This window comes from Lampetra fluviatilis, chromosome 43, assembly GCF_964198595.1.
Source record: "Lampetra fluviatilis chromosome 43, kcLamFluv1.1, whole genome shotgun sequence".
NCBI lineage: Eukaryota > Metazoa > Chordata > Hyperoartia > Petromyzontiformes > Petromyzontidae > Lampetra > Lampetra fluviatilis.
In genome coordinates, this window is record NC_136317.1 from 6,234,941 (window position 1) to 6,250,722 (window position 15,782).

Genomic DNA, 15,782 nt, shown 5'->3' on the forward strand with positions numbered 1-15,782 from the left:
GCAAGAGTGAGAATGGTGCCGGGTTGCCTGTGGATGGGGTCTGGGGGTGTGTGGGATGGGCTAGTGGCTGCCTTGTGTGGGAGGAGGTGGGTTGATGGTGGTGGTGGTGATGATGGGGGGACGTCGTCGTGGGAGAGAGAGCGGAGGAAGGAGGGGGAGGGGGGGCGGAGGACAGCACACACACACACACACTCTCTCGCACAAGGCGGCTACCCATTGGCCGCTCCGGCAATCCATCGCCCCATTTGACAAGAGCTTCTAATTAATTCAATTACATTGTATCCCTGTCGAGGGAACGAGCTACGGAGCGCCACGCGGAGGAGGAGGAGCAGCAGCAGCAGTAGCGATGATTCTCGAGATGGACAAGGGCCTCACGTCGAGCGCGCAACACACAGGACTCCTGCGGGCCGGGTTCGATTCCGGGACAAGTCACTGCTGCTGCTCTGTTTGCGAAGCGGCGCGCACGTGGGCGCGTGCGCGTGTGTCTGAGTGTGTGTGTGTCGGAGAGAGTGTGTGTGTGTGTCGGAGTGTGTGTGTCTCAGTGTGTGTCGGAAAGAGTGTGTGTGTGTCGGAGAGTGTGTGTGTCGGAGTGTGTGCGTGTGTCTCAGTGTGCGTATCTTTGTTTTTTGTGTCTGAGTGTGTGTCTGAGAGTGTGTGTCGGAGTGTGTGTGTCGGAGAGTGTGTGTGTGTATGTCTCAGTGTGCGTGTCTTTGTTTTTTGTGTCTGAGTGTGTGTGTGTATGTATGAGAGTGTGTGTGTCTGAGAGAGTGTGTGTATGAGAGTGTGTGTGTGTATGAGAGTGTGTGTGTGGGGAGCGCTAGTGTAGCGGTTAGCACCCTGCGCTGTGAAACCGGCGACCCAAGTTCGATTCCCGCTCACGGCCAACATCGGTGACGATTATCTGAACCGATCCTGAGCCTCTCCTAGGTCGACTCAGCCTCAAATGAGTACCTGGTGCGGTGCGTAAACATCGTCACTGGGGAGACAAAAACGACCGGGCGTGGTGCTGTCCACCCACACAGCACTTGCTCCTACAGTCTGTTAAGGCTATACGGGTGATCTTTGTCTTTTGTGTCTGAGTGTTGGTGTGTGTGTATTTGTCTTTGCGTGTCTTTGTTTGGCGGGTGGCAGATGTTTTTATTGTTGTTGTTGTTGAGTGTTGGTGTATGCATATTTGTCTTTGTGTGTGGGTGGTGTTGGCTACCCACCACCCCTCGTGTGCCTTAGATTTGTCCAAAACCGTCTGTCGGAGGCTAGACGCGGGATTTTTTTAATTCTCTGTGTTCGTGGGGAGCGGTGGCGCGGCTACGAATCCGGACAATTGAGTTCGATTCCCGCTCACGCTCAACGCCAGTGACGCTTACTTAGACCGGTCCTGGGCTCCCCCCCCCCCAACACTTTATTTAGACTCAGCCTCAAGTGAGTAGCTGGTGCTGCGGGTACACATCGCGACTGGGGAGACAAAAGCGGTCGTGCGTGGTGCTGGCCACCTAAACCCCCTCGTGGACCGTTCCGGCCTTTTTAACACGCAGTCGGCTTTCGCGACCAATATCATCCACGAGATAGGTTTTTTTGGGTTAGTTCGCGTAAATTTACGGGGATATTTCGCGTAAATTTCCGTAAATTTACGCGATCTTTCCCCGTAAATTTACGCGTAAATTCCCGTAAATTTACGAGATATAACCCCGCAAATTAACGTGATCTAACCCAGAGCACCTCTCTTATGGACGTTCCAGCCTTCTCAACGCTCTCGCTAACAGCACTTGCCCCAATAGTCTGTTAAGGCTACACGGGGGATCTTTGTAATTGCGCGTATCTCCACGCGTCTGTGCCCACGCGTGCTTTTTGTTGTTGTTGTCGTACGTGAGTGTTACCTTTTTGTTTTTAACACGCGCGTATATCGTGTACGCGTGTACGCGTGGCCCAGTGTATGTAAAGTAAATACAATGTGAATTGCACGCCCGTGTGTGTGTGTGCGAGCGAGTGTCTGTAGGCTGCGTCCGTGTGTCGATATTTTCGCGTGTGTGCACGCCACACTAAATGACACGTGTCATTGACACGGCTACCACGCTACACCCATGTGCTACGCGTGTGCGGGCATTGGTGCGTCTAAGCGTGCGAATCTGTGTATGCGTGTGCGCCTGTGTTTATGTATTTATATGTTAACAAGCACACGTGCATGCATTTGTACTCTATATGCGTGTTTGCGTGTTTCTCTGTGTACACTTGGATGCATACACTTTAATAATTTTGGTATTTGTAGATCTGTGTATTCATGTATACATGCATGTGTATATGCACATATACATACGTGTATATATGTAAATACTTGGGATCTTTTTGTATACAATTACAATGTGCACTTGTAAATACGTGTGTGCGTGTGTTTTGCGAGTGTGTCTACAAAAGCGGATAGGGAATGAGCGGTGGTGCTCTGGTTAGCGCAGTGCCCTATCAACCCGGCCACTGAAGTTGAATTCTCGGTCACGGCTCCCAACCGCATTGACCAGCGTGGTGAAGTATAGTCAAGCAGCCACCATGATAGACACAGCGTGGGGAGAACTTTACCCAGTGGTGGTTTAGAAAGTGCTGCGTGTTATTGTCATCATGAACGCAATGTGCGGATTCTAAGACGCATTCAACCCCCTGTAATGTATTGGCAAGTTTGGAACGCTTACGAATCGGCAGGTGTGGATGTGCGTGCATGTGTGTCTCTGTGTGTGTGTGACCGATTGCCCAGCCACCGCATGCCTAAACAGCTTTTGTTCGGCCGGATCGAGGGGGCTAAACGGGCGCGGCACGGGCTAGAGAAGAGATGGAGTGATGTGGTACAGGAGGACGTGGAGCTGAGTGGACTTGCCGATGACTGGTACCAGCGGTGTCAAGATCGGCCTCTGTGGAGGAGGCTCGTGAAGGACGCTACTGGGCAGTTGGAGGCAGTCGCCCTCCAACAACAACGGAGGGCGGAGGAGCGACGCTCACAACAACGAGCGGAGCGACGGGTGGCTAAAGCACAGCAAGTTGGTACAGTAGGGGGCACAGGTGGTGCATCAGCCAGTCATCTCGGTCATCTCGGTCAGTCGACCCGTGGCACCTGGGTCTGCCCCGTGACCTCCTGCCAGCGGGCGTTCGACACTTCACGTGGCCTCAAGGTGCACATGGCCTGGCACAAGCGTCGTGGTGACGTCACCGCCACTTAGTGGCGAATGGCGGTTGTTGTTGTGACCGATTCCTAGGTGCTACTCGCTAACGGCACTTGCCCCAACAGTCTGTAAAGGCCGTGGGGAGCGGTGGTGCAGCGGTTAGCGCGCCGCGCTACGAACCCGGCGATCCGGGTTCGATTCCCGCTCACGGCGATTATCTTAACAACCGGTAATGGGCCTCCCCTTAGGTTGACTCAGCCTCAAATGAGTGCCTGGTGAGGTGTGTACATATCGCCACCAGGGAGACAAAGGCGGCCGGGCGTGGTGCTGGCCCACCCACCCCCTCGCGTGCCGTGCCGCCCTTCGTAGGTGCTCGCTTGACCCAACAGTACGTTAAAGGCTGTACCGGGGATCTCTACAACTTAATTGACACCCGGGCACAGGTTTTTGATGAACACGATTTCCCCATCTTCGCGAGATTGATTCGGGTCGATAAAATAAGCTACCACTTCCTTAAAAAAAATTGCGTGCGGAGTGTCAAACGTGCGCCGTTCTATTTCGACAAACGCCGCCTCTCCCACCCCCGTCATAGGAACGGGGAATTTCCAGCACTGGCGAGCGCCGGTGCCTTTGTTCTCGTGTGCGCATCCGTTTCCGTCGAGCGCAGAGTGCGAGCGGCAGTAGAAGCCTGCTGGTCCACGCGAGGCAGACGCATGCCCTGTACCCCCCCCCACCCCACCTTATGTGCGTGTCTCATCTGCTGCATATGCCCGGCGGTAATGATCTCATTAGGGGGGGGCAACTTACTCGATCTCTCCGCTGGCCTCTCTACGGATGTGCTCTGTATAAGGGCCATTGCCAGAAACGTCGTCTTAACGTCTAATTTTTCTTCTTCTTCTTATTTTCATGTTTTTTTAAGGCCGTCGCGCTGTTGACGAATATTTCGCTTCGGCAATAAGTTGCGCGACCTCGTTGCTCGCCGGGTTGAAGTTGAGTCGCGCGGCTTCTCCCACGCGGGTTGCAGGCGACGGTGTCGCGCGATCTCGCTGAGCGGTTGCGTTGCGCAACCAATCGCTCCAAGTTGCACTTGGAGCTGCGGGGCCTTGATTTGGACGGAGATTGCGCGTGTCGCTCCGTGGGCGGCGCCGGGCAGAGCGGGCCGCAACAGGCACGGTCTCGACGCTCTCGCCAATCGACGGTGCCCGAGGCGACGTTCCGGCCGGGTGGCTCGGTAAGGGAGAGCGTCGCAAGTTCGCAAGGTCGCGAGTTCGATCGCTGATTTCGCGGGATCGACTCAGCCCATCGTCCCTCCTGGCTCCGGGAAATGAGCACCGCTTTTAAGGAGGTCAACAGCGGTTCTACTGTGGTTAAGACACGCCCCGGCCATAGGAACGTGGAATGTCCACCAATGGCTGCTAACGGGAGATGAGCACCGCCGCAATCTCATTCGGACAGGCAAACCGGACCACAAGTCTTCTTCATTGTCTGTGTTATGAAAAAGGGCCCATTGCCTGAAACGTTGACCATTGTCTCTGTCGTTCTCTTGGTTCCGTGTTCTTTGGTTTCATTTAAATTCGATCACCGGCGCAACCGCCAAGTCACGGAGAACGCGCCCCAGTCTGTCTCTTCTGGGAAGCTAAGCAAGGTTGTATTTTTGTTAGCCTGGTTACATGAAATTAACGTGAACACTTCACCTTGAATAATAATGATATTATCATAATAATAATTATTATGACCTAACGCTCACCGAGTCACCCCAGTAACTCTCTCACTCGCAGCCAATCGCCTCCTTATCGCTCTTCTATCGCGACCACCCTGGCCACTGACCCCACGACCTTCTGCTTGCTGATTCCTCCACCCAATGTTGAGGACTCGGTCGAGCACGCTGCGTCAGCCGCGCCGTGTTCAACCACCGCCACATTGCAGGTCACGACACCCACCCAACTCACCCACCCGCTCACCCACCCGCTCACTAACTCACCCACTCGCTCACCCACCTGCTCACCCACTCGCTCATCCACCCACCCGTTCACCCACCCACCCGCTCACCCACCCGCTCACCCACCCACTTGCTCACCCACCAGCCCGCTCACACACCCGCTCACCCGCCCACCCGCTCACCCACCCACCCTCTCACCCACCCACCCGATCACTAATTCACCCACCTGCTCACCCACCCGCTCACCCACCCGCTCACTCACCCGCTCACCCACCCGTCCGCTCACCCACCCACCTGCTCACCCACCCGCTCACCCACCCACTCACCCACCCACCCGCTCACCCACCCACTCACCCGCCCACCCGCTCACCCACCCGCTCACCCACCCACCCGATCACTAATTCACCCACCTGCTCACCCACCCGCTCACCCACCCGCTCACCCGCCCACCCGCTCACCCACCCACCCGCTCACCCACCCGCTCACCCACCCACCTGATCACTAATTCACCCACCTGCTCACCCACCCGCTCACCAACCCGCTCACCCACCCACCCGTCCGCTCACCCACCCCACCCGCTCACCCACCCACCCTCTCACCCACCCGCTCACCCACCCACCCGATCACTAATTCACCCACCTGCTCACCCACCCGCTCACCCACCCGCTCACTCACCCGCTCACCCACCCGTCCGCTCACCCACCCACCTGTTCACCCACCCGCTCACCCACCCACTCACCCACCCACCCGCTCACCCACCCACTCACCCGCCCACCCGCTCACCCACCCGCTCACCCACCCACCCGATCACTAATTCACCCACCTGCTCACCCACCCGCTCACCCACCCGCTCACCCGCCCACCCGCTCACCCACCCACCCGCTCACCCACCCGCTCACCCACCCACCCGATCACTAATTCACCCACCTGCTCACCCACCCGCTCACCAACCCGCTCACCCACCCACCCGTCCGCTCACCCACCCCACCCGCTCACCCACCCACCCACTCACCCACCCACCCACCCCACCCGCTCACCCACCCACTCACCCACCCACCCGCTCACCCACCCACTCACCCGCCCACCCGCTCACCCACCCACTCACCCACCCACCTGCTCAACCACCCCACCCAACTCGCTCGCTCACTGTAGACAGTTCGTATTACAATGTTAAGAGTGCTATCTGTCGTTGGCCGTTTGACATTTTTGATATTTGGACCTGTGCTCAGTAACTGCAATTGAATATACAGAGTGTGTGTATACATATATACACACAGAGTATATATATATATGCCTTCATATTTGTGTGCGTCTTTATTTCGACGGTGTGGTAGGCGAGGCGAGTGAATAACGCCGCGATTTGAAATCACATCTCAGCTTTCCGTCGGCTTTAACGTCACACTCCACGGGAGGGCAATTTACTCGGTTCACTGACGGCTACGACGACGATGACGATGAAGATGGTGTTTAGGAGCAGTGCGAGACTCGGAGCAACGTGGACCTAGGGACTGCTCGTGGCCATTCAGTGAAGCGGAACCTCGTTTCTGACGTCGTACGGTCCTACAACATCCCTCATTTTCACCACTCAAATTGAAAAGTTTTCTCAGTTGATTTTGTTTAACCCCCCCCCCGCCCGCCCCCCGGTGAGACGTCAAGTAGAACAGGATAGCGAGATGTTAACTGCCTCGCCTGGTATGCAGGAGGTCGTGGGTTCGATCCCGACCCTGACGCCTGCGGCTGTCTATTTGGAGTTTGCGTGTCTCTCTCATCATCATCACGGTGGCTAGGAGATGTTAACTACCTCGCCTGGTATACAGGAGGTCGTGGGTTCGATCCCGACCCTGACGCCTGCTGCTGTATATTTGGAGTTTTCTGCGGGGTCCTCCGGTTTTTCCATCCGCATTTCCAATCGACATCACACGCGTTTAGAGTATTTAGCTGTTACACATTTCCACACAAGCAAACTTCATTGCGCTATCATTTATGACCAGGTCGTTCCTGAAAATGAGCTGTATAGCTCAGTGGCCTAACCTTGTAAAAGTTTTTTTTATTCGTTAGTTAGTCTCATTTGCGAGGGCGACCCGGGGACTTAATTCCACCAGGAGGGGGCGATGATTGCCGCTCTGTTCATGGTCCAACAATAGTAAATTGGTGGGGTCACTTTTACATTTGGCAAATGTGTACTCTGCGATCGTGTGAGAGTCTCTGTGTGTGTATTCATCTCAGTCAGTCGACCCGTGGGACCTGCTGGGTCTTCCCCCCCCGTGACCTCCTGCCAGCGGGCGTTCGACACTTCACGTGGCCTCAACGTGCACGTAGCCTGGCACAAGCGAATGGCGAATGGCGGTTGTTGTTGTCGTGTGTGTGGGAGTCGGTGTGTGTGTTTGTGTGGGGAGGGTGGTGTTTGAGGTTAACGCTACGCTACGAACCTGGCGACCCGGGTTCGATTCCATCTCACGGCCACCAACACCAGTAACGATTATCTGAACCGGTCCTGGGCCTCCCCTGGGTCGACTCAGCCTCAAATGGGTACCTGGTGCGGTGTGTAAACATCGCCACTGGGGAGACAAAGGCGGCCGGGTGTGGTGTTCGTCACCCACCCCGTGCCGACCTTTATAGGTGCTCGCTAACAGCACTTGCTCCTACAGTCCGTTAAGGCTATACGGGGGATGTTTGTCTTTGTGTGTGAGTCGGTGTGTGTGTGGGGGAGCGGTCGTGTTGTAGCGGTTAGGCGCTGCGCTCTTCCCGATAACGCACGGAGCGCTGTGTCAACATCGGCACTGGGGGGGGGGGGGTGGGAAGACAAAGGCGGCAGGGCGTGGTGGCTCTAGCCGCAACGACCCTTCATGCGCCATGCCCGACTGACAAACGTGTTCAGAAACAACACTTGCCCCGACACACTGTGACGCCTACACCGTCGCCTTTGCCTTTGTGTGTGTGCGGTTGTGCAGTGGTTCGCGAGCTGCACGACGAACCGAGGCCACCCCGAGTTCCATTCCCGGCAAACATCAGTGGCGCGCTAAATGTGAGCCGGTCGTGGGCCTCCCCTAGGTCGACTCAGCCTCGTGCACCGCGTCCCGGCCTTAATAGGTGCTCGCACACAGCACTTGTCCCAACAGCCTCTCAAGTCTACACGGGGGATCTTTGTCTTTGTATTGTATCGTAACACTATGCTTGCATATGTACGTGAATACGTCGTTGTATATATGTGCGTCTGCTTGCGCGTGTGTGAGTGTGTACATGCGGGGAGCGGTGGTGCAGTGGTTAGCGCGCTGCGCTACGAACCCGGCGTCCCGGGTCCGATTTCCGCTCACGGCCAACACCAGTGACGATTTTCTAAACCGGTTTTCAGCCTCCCCTAGGTCTACTCAGCCTTAAATTAGTACCTGGTGCGATGTGTAAACACTCCCACTAGGGAGACAAAGGCGGCCGGGCGTAGTGCTAGCCACACACTCCCTCGTGGTGTTATTCCGGCTTTCATAGGTGCTCGCTAACAGCACTTGCCTCAACAGTCTGTTAAAGGCTATACGGGGGACCTTTGGCTTTGTACGCGTGGGGGTCGGTGGAGTGTTCTAGCGGTCAGCGCACGGCGCTATGAACTAGCGGCAACCCAAGTTCGGTTACCGCTCACGTCCAACATTTGTTGAAGAATATCTGAGACCGGACCTGGGCCTCCCCTAGGTAGGCTCAGCCTCAACTAAGTAACTCGAGCGGTGTTTAAGCTTCGGCCACCCACCCACCCCCTCGTGTGCCGTTGCATTCCAAGATTGGTGATCGCGAACAGCACTTGCCCTAACAATATGCTGAAGGCTATATGGGGGACCTTTGTCATTGTCAGCATGTGCGCACACGCGTGTATCGTGTATATATGTGCGTCTGCCTGTCTCTATGTGTAGTATGTGTCGGTGTGTGTGTGTGTGCCTACACGCGTGTGCTAAGACGTTCCATGAACAGGTAGCGCTGGGGAGACAAAGGCGGTCGAGCGTGGGTTCTCTTACTCCGTTCCCGCCTTCGTAGCTGCTCGATAATAGTCTGTGTAAGCTACACGGGGAATGTTTATTTGTGTTATGTATATATATGTGTGTGTATATTCACGTGTGCATATCTGTGTACATGGGTACGTTAATGGTGAACGGGGAGCGGTGGCAGAGTGGTTAGCGCACCGGCCGCTACGATCCCCGGCAACCCGAGTTCGATTCGCAGATTTCCGCGCGCGACCAATAAGAGTGGCGAATATCGGAAGCGGCCGTGGGCCTCCCCTAGGTAGACTCCGACTAAAAAAAAAAGCTCTATCCTCGTGTGGTGCTGGCCACCCACCTCCTCGCTTGTCTTAATAGGCGCCCGCTAAGACCACTTGCCCCACAAGTTTGTTGAATTCTAGATTTGAAGCTTTCGTGACTGCAAGGATTCATACTCTTAGTTCTTTCGGTAAAGTCACGTAGGTAAAAAATGAAATTAATAAAAATAAAACAATAAAATCACGACGTTTCGGAGGCAACACAAGTCTCCGTCATCAGGTGGGACCGTCACAGCTAGATTTACTAATCTTGATTTACTAATCTAGCTGTGACGATTTACTAATCTAGGTGTGACGGTCCCACCTAATGACGGAGACTTGTGTTGCCTCCGAAACGTCGTGATTTAATTGTTTTATTTTTATTAATTTTAATTTCATTTTTTACCTACGTAACTTTACCGAAAGAACTAAGAGTAAGTTTGTTGAAGGCTTCACGGGGAGGCGAGGACCGTATTTTGTCTTCGTTGTAAATATTTACTTGAACGTGTAGGGGTATCAGGAGCAGAATCTTTATTGAGACTTTGGGGAAGAATCCGATGAGCTATGAAGCTCTTTTTTTCACAGCTGCCCAGTGTGGGCGGGTCAACAAAGTTACAACAACGATGACAATTAAAAAAACAACAACGATGGGAGTGCAAAGTCGAGACAATTCCGTGTGCGTTCGACGCTCTCACACACACACAGACACAAAGACAAAGACCCCCCCCCCTCCGTATAGCCTTCATAGACTCTCGGGGCAAGTGCTGTAAGCGAGCACCTATGAAGGCCGGCACGGTACACACGGGTGTCCAGCACCACGCCCGGCCGCCTTTGTCTCCCTCGTTGTGATATTTACACATCGCACCCAGGGAACTCCCACACCGCTTCAGATATTCGTCACGGATTCGAACTCGGCTCGTCGTGGTTCGTTGCGCGGCGCGCTAACCACTACGCTCCCGTTCCCCAACGCACACACGCGCACACGTGCACGCACGCACACCACCCCCCCCCCCCCCCCATATCAAACAAACATTAATAAAATAACGATGGTGGTGGGCTATTTCATATGTTGACGCTCTTTCTCCCGCGTTTAATATTTAATGCCCGCGAATCAATGATCCTTTGATGTGCAGCATAAGACTGATAATTCATGACAAGTCTACACCCCACTGCCACCCCCCCCCACACCCGCCCCCCCCCAGCGCCAGCCAGCACGCGTTGACAGAGTGCAATGCGCTCTGGGCTGATGTTGTTATTCTATCGATTTTCCGCGTCCCTTGCAGACGTCATCACGCACGGACCACGCTTCTCTGTCTCGCGCGATGGAATGTGGTGTGCGTGTGTGTGTCGTGTGTGTGTGTCGTGTGTGTGTGTGGTGTGTACGTGTCGTGTGTGTGTGCGTGTCGCGCGTGTGTGTGTGCGTGTGGTGTGCGTGTGTGCGTGTGTGTGCGTGTGGTGTGCGTGTGTGCGTGTGTGTGCGTGTGTGCTTGTCATGTGTGTGTGTGCGTGTGTGCTTGTCGTGTGTGTCTGTCGTGTGTGTGTGCGTGTGCGTGTGTGCTTGTCGTGTGTGTGTGTGCGTGTCGTGTGTGCGTGTCGTGTGTGCGCGCGTGTGTGGGGAGCGGTAGTGTAGTGGTGAGCGCGCTGCGCTACGAAGCCGGTGACCCGGGTTTGATTCCCGCTCACGGCCAACACCGGTGATAGCGATTATCTTAACCGGTTCTGGGTCTCCCCTAGGTCGACTCAGCCTCAAATGAGTACCTGGCGCGGTGTGTAAACGTCTCCTGCCGGGCGTGGTGTTGGCCACCCACCCCCTCGTGTACCGTTCCGGCCTTCATAAGTGCTCGCTGACGGCACTTGCTCCAACAGTCTGTTGAAGCTATACCGGGGATTCTGTGTCTTTGTGTTTGTCTGCGTGTTTGCGTTCGTGCGCCACGTGTGTGTGTATCTGCGTGTCTCTGTGTGTACCCGCGTGGGTCTGTGTTCCTGTCCCTGCGTGTCGCTAGCCGTGCGTGGGGCCAAGTGGTGAGCGCGCTGCCTTACGAACTCGACTCGTGGCCGGGAGTGATAATTATCGAAACCATGTTCAGGTCGATCCAGCCTCGAGCGATGCGCTGCGTTAAATGCGAGCACTGGGGAGACAAAGGTGGCGGAGTTTGCGCAGTGTTGGCCAAACCACGCTCTCGTGCCGCCCTCAGTAGGCGCTCGCGATCAGCACTTACCCCAATTTATCCGTCAAAGGCTACACGGGGCACCTTTGTCTTTGTGTAAATACGACAGCTAGCTGTATGCATCTCCGTGGATGCATGCGTGTTGCACCTGTAATTGAAATGGCATCATGCTCTATATATTACACGCGACGCTCCGGGCAATCACCCTTCGTAGATTATCGATGCTCATAGATTTGAATAAGAGTGTAGTGCCCGAAACGCCGCCTTGGGCTTGCACGATACGTGACGTCACCATCACGAATCATCGCGACTTTCCGTCTCGCGCCAAATCGCTCACGCGCGTAACCGGTTACCGTAACCGGTTACCGTAACCGGTAACCGTAATTCTCCGGGTTCGAGTCGGTTTACCCCGTGTTCTTGTACAGGCAAATTGAGTTCTGAGGTCCACACGGCGGTACAGCCGTTGCAATACGGACGCACAAAACAATAGAAAGTTTTGTCGATCTGTTTGTGTTTCTCTCCTTTGTGACGGGACTTTGTAGATGAACGTTGAGCACGGGGTGACCAATAAGGTCTGAATTTGTCTGTAATAATATAGGGCACTGATAAGGGGTTCACAGCTACAGAGATACGATATTCGTCCAAATTTCTGAAGCGTTCTCATTTATCTGGAGACTCCGGTCATTTTCAGCCGTATAATAGTGACGGTGGTTTGAAGTGGACAGTCACCGTGGAAGCCACTGATTGACGCGTGTGTAATCTATGTACCTACTCGTATATGCGTTGTGCTAAGTCGTGGATGACAATAGATATTTTTGTGACACGTGAATTGCAACTTTGAATGTTATCATTTTACATCGTGCGCATTGAATACACGTTCGAATAATGCCCTGTACAACTTACACGATATAATCTTATACGGTATAATCGTGTTAAAAATAACATGCAGCCCTTTGTCAATCCACTGCGGGATGAGTTAGTCCGCTCGTGGGGAGGCGGGGGAGAGTGGTGGCGAGAGAGAGAGAGGAGTGGCTGGTGTTTAACCACACGCCAGTCAGCGCGGATTGTTGAACGTGTAGCCCCAAGACCTGTTTCAGACATCACACACGCCATTCGCGGCCATTCACCGTGGCCGTGAATCGAGTTCGGGTAGCTGGCTTCAAGACGTCGGGGCGCGCTAACCAAAGCGCCACCGCTCCCCGCCCCCCCCCCCCCCCCCTCTCAACCCCCTGTAAGAAGGCACGCACCGTCACTCAAGAACCTTTGCTTGTTTGACGTCGACTTTTGCGGATCGCGAAACGCGTCTCTTAAAAGCGAGTTGTGATGTCCATGACAGAGGTGGGTTTGGTCGCGTAAATATGAACGTGTCGATCTTGATTTGCGGCTTTCGTGATTGCGGGAATCCATACTTTTTGGTTCTTTATTTTATTTTATACCTACGTGGCTTGGCCGAAAGAATCAAAGAGTATAAACGTGTCGTTAAACTCGCTAATTGGTAAGGTTTGTCGCGTAAACAAAACGTGGCCAATTCGTTACTAGTTCAGCACACCGGTGCGCTGGAGACTAAACCCCACCCAAAACATTTACAATTCGAGTACCGTGTCGGCTGGTGGAGGGTTTAACGACACATTTATATTTACGCGATTTCACTCCCGGAAAAAAAACCTCTCATTATGGATGATATTGGTCGCGAAAGCCGACTGCGCGTTAAACTGATGCGTGATCAATCGCCGTTGGGTTTAACGCGACGCAAATAAACGCTCCTGTGATTGATGACGAGGATTGTTTTAGTTGCATTAATTTTCATTCGTTTGCACGGGTTCGTAGCGCAGTTGCGCGCTAACCACTGCGCCACCGCTCGTGCATACGGACACACACGCACACGCACTAATCCACCCACTTACTCACACTCACTCACTATCTCATCCACCCACTCGTACACACACCCATCCACACACACACTCACCCACCCTACTACAAAGATCCCCCGTGTAGCCTTAACAGACTGTTGGGGCAGGGTCAGTAAGCGAGCACCTATGAAGGCCGGCACGGAACACAAAGGGGTGCGTGGTCAGTACCACGCCCGGCCGCCTTTGTCTCCCTAGTGACGATGTCAAACGAAGAGAGGCCCAGGGCCCATACAGACACTCATCCACGAACACAATCACACACTTGTTAACCCACTCACCACTTATATACACACACACTCATACACCTATTCACTCACACACTCACCGACTCACTCACCCACACACTTACCCACACACTCACCCACACACTCACCCACACACTCATCCACACACCCATACACACACTCATACACCTACTCAATCACACACTCACTCACTCATACACCCACTCACTCACCCACACACTCATACACCCACCCCCTCACCCACACACTCATCCACGAATACAATCACACACTCGTCAACACACTCACAACTTATACACACATACTCAGACACTCACCCACACACTCACCCACACACTCACCCACACACGCATCTACCCATTCACTCACCCACACACTCACCCACACACCCATACACCTACTCACTTACACACTCACCCACACATCCATACACCACTCACTCACACTGACACACCCATACACCCACTCACCCACTCACTCACCCACACACTCATACACCTACTCACTCACACACTCACCCACACACCCATACACCACTCATTCACACTCACACACTCATACATCCACTCACCCACTCACTCACCCACCCACTAACTCACCCACCCACACACCCACTCACCCACTCACACCCACCCATTCTCCTACTCACCACACTGCAAGTCACAACGCTTCTCATTCAGGTTCACTTAGGAATCGCCTCTCCCACCTTCGTCGTCGTCTCTATTCCCAAGTTCTTACAATATACAGAAACATATTTTCTACCCACACTAGCCAAACACTCCTAACCACACTCCCTCTAACCCCACTCACACTAGCCAAACACTCCTAACCACACCTGTAGCCCCACCCACACTAGCCAAACACTCCTAACCACACTCCCTCTAACCCCACTCACACTAGCCAAACACTCCTAACCACACTCCCTGTAGCCCCACCCACACTAGCCAAACACTCCTAACCACACTCCCTCTAACCCCACCCACACTAGCCAAACACTCCTAACCACACTCCCTCTAACCCCACTCACACTAGCCAAACACTCCTAACCACACTCCCTGTAACCCCACCCACACTAGCCAAACACTCCTAACCACACTCCCTCTAACCCCACTCACACTAGCCAAACACTTCTAACCACACTCCCTGTAGCCCCACCCACACTACCCAACCGGGGCGGGTGATGTCAGCCTTCTCGGGGCCTACTCTCTTACGTGAACGAAGTCTACAGAGAAGTTCACAACGAATCACATCGCTCACCGTATATCTCCAGCCGACCCTCTGGGTCACAGCAGAAAGAACACGCCATCAATGAAGGTCCTCCCCAGGCCCAGACGAGCCGTTCCATCGGCCGCTCGGCTCGTCGATGCCAGGGCCTATCCCGAGCGATGACAGATGTCCTCGCAAAGATCCTTCAGCGAGAAAACATCGACAACCGTTACTGTCCAAGAGACGCGTGGAGGAAGGCACCTCTCTATGATTGAACATTCCAGGGCCCATCCTCGCTGCTTCCGAGGGCAACGCTCAACACGTTCTGGCCACTCACGTCGCGCATCACATCAAAGGCGCATCGGAAGTCATTCAGACCAGACAACGACTTCACAATTGGGACAATAATCGCCGGTCTCGTCGTGTACAATGTCTACAAACTGCCAACAACAAACCTGGCAACTACCACCATTGCCATCGGTGCCACATCTCGCGATCTACGTAGGCGACTTCAACAGGCCAGGTCACTAACCGGGTTACCCAGTTAACGACCCGGCAGGCGAACAAATCCTTGATCGAGCATCCGAACAAGAACACTTTCTCGATTTTTTACGCCACTCAACAATGGCGCGTTCCACTCTGCAAGGTGTAATAGGGAATACAACCCCGAGCAGTGACTTGTAACTACAGATAAGAAATGTCTCAGCCTTTGCCCGCCATGCGAAAAGTGCTGCCTCGCTTCCCGCACAGCCAGCACAAGCCCCGTGGTCATCCACGTGGTCATCCACGTGGTCATCACCGGCACACCGAGGCCCCGCTGGAACTTCGGACGGGCAAATCGGCCTCTGTTTTATGCAGCGGCGGTGGAAAAGAACCCCGGAAAAGTTCGAGCAGT